The 1,997-nt window shown below is 34.5% G+C and overlaps 1 protein-coding gene across 1 annotated transcript in view; it reads left to right on the plus strand.

Annotated features, from left to right (window-relative positions):
• Nucleotides 1–1,997, plus strand: part of Otogl (otogelin like) — a 162,193-nt gene that overhangs the window by 82,220 nt on the left and 77,976 nt on the right. The window lies entirely within an intron of this gene.

Genomic DNA, 1,997 nt, shown 5'->3' on the forward strand with positions numbered 1-1,997 from the left:
CACTTAGATGTGATATTTAGTGCTTACAGTCTGACTTCCTATGTTCACCCTTGCCGCTGTACCCTTCTGTTAAAATAAATATGTAATATTTTGTTCAGTTTCAGAGTTTCCATTTTTTCCAAATTATTAGCATTGAAATTTGGAACACTAATTTAGTATTTGGTTGAAAACCTGTTTATTTAGTAAGAATAAGACATGAAGAGTCTCAAAAGTCTAAATGCAAACCCTGGAATTGTGTGTGCCTCTTTGTCAGGCAAAACAACAATTATCTTTCAAAGGAACATGATTTACAAATAATAGACTGCAGAACTAAATTTTTACCAAATCTGGAACTGAGAAGAAAAAAACCCATACTGTTGATTGAATCATACAATATGAGAAACCCCGAATCATTTTGTTTGGTTATTAAACATGATTACTACATACAAACATACATTAGTGATTGACCAATACAACATGATTTCCATTTTGTTGATTTGTTTGTTTTTAACCTTTACATTAATTTTTATTCATTTATTTTTGCGGTATCAGGGATCAAATTCAGGATCTTGTGCTTGCCAGGCAGATGCTTAAGCCCCTGAGCTATATCCTCAGCTCCATCCTGTTGAAAAACGAGTATTTTTCAGTGCTTCAATTTTTTTCTGCTTTATTTTTTCTTTGCTAGGATTTTGTCTCCATTTATGCCATTTCCCGAGAGCTCCCAGGACAGGCCACCCTTCCCTGGAAGAATCAGTCTTTCCTTTGAGAGGCCAGAACGGCTGCAGCACAGTGCCTTTCCTTGCTGCTGTTTGAGTGTTGGGAGTGACTTTGCAAACAGCAGATTTAATTCTTTCTTCCCTATTGCCAACTTTCTTTGTGCTGATTACACATTCCAGATTTTTATCTTTGTAACATATTTCCATCTGTTGGAAGTTACCTTTTATTCCTTTGGGCCCCAAACAAGACCCAGTAATGAAATTCATAAATGTTTCCTTTTTATTTTCCAAGTGGGCTTTAAAAATTAACACTTAGGGTGGGCTCATTTTTATTTTAAAAGCATAAGTCACCTGACTTCACATTTGAGGAGATGTTGAAATTCTTTTCTTCTTATCTCAGAGCTGTGTTTTTTTTTTTTTTTTAAGTACGCAGTTTTAGGTACAGAATTCTTATAACTGTTGAATATACATTTATTAAGCCTCAAAAATTCAGCTCCAGTAGTATTTTATTTATTTTGGAGGTGATCTACATTTTAGTAAATAGTACACAATTTGTTGAACTGTCTTTTTTACTGCTGGATATTGAATCTAGGGCCTTTGCACTAAGTTACTTGCCCACACCTTTTATGATTTTGTATTTGTGACAAGGTCTTTCTAAGTTGCCAAGTTGCCCAGGGTGGGCTCAAATTTCTTTTCTCACTGCATCAGCCTCTCAGATCACTGGGTTTACAGATGTGTGCTGCCATGTCTACCTCAAATATATTAATTTTTAAGTGTTTTGAGCAAATTTTAGTAAAAGATCATAACTGTATTCCTAGAGGTAAGAAATAGTTTAAGAGAAAAAAGATGTAAGAAAAATACATCAAAACTCCAACATTTTGACTTACACTATACATAGAGGGTAAGAAGGCAATCAATATCTTATCTGCAGCAAAGATAGCAAATGCTCCAGATTTCAGGTTCTATTTTACTCATATAAATCTATGATGAGCCCAAACAGTGCTAGTGTTCTTTCCATACTTGTTTTGGGTTAAAAAAAATATTTTTAGGTGATATTCAAAATATCTCCTGCCCTCCTAAACCTTTGAAAACCTTTTCAATTTCGTCTCTCTTGACTTTCCATGCGTTGTGTATTTTTTCCGCATTAATATTCCTTGTATGCTTCCTATCTGACCTGAGAAGTGATAAGCAGAGAGAGGTGGGACTTGTTCATTTGGCCTTAGGTTGACAGGGAAGAGTCATTTTATTCAATTATAACATTGAAACCACAACTGTAAAAGTCAATAAATGCTTATGTACAAA

This window comes from Octodon degus, unplaced genomic scaffold (genome assembly GCF_000260255.1).
Source record: "Octodon degus isolate 3935 unplaced genomic scaffold, OctDeg1.0 scaffold00004, whole genome shotgun sequence".
In the NCBI taxonomy this organism is placed as follows: domain Eukaryota; kingdom Metazoa; phylum Chordata; class Mammalia; order Rodentia; family Octodontidae; genus Octodon; species Octodon degus.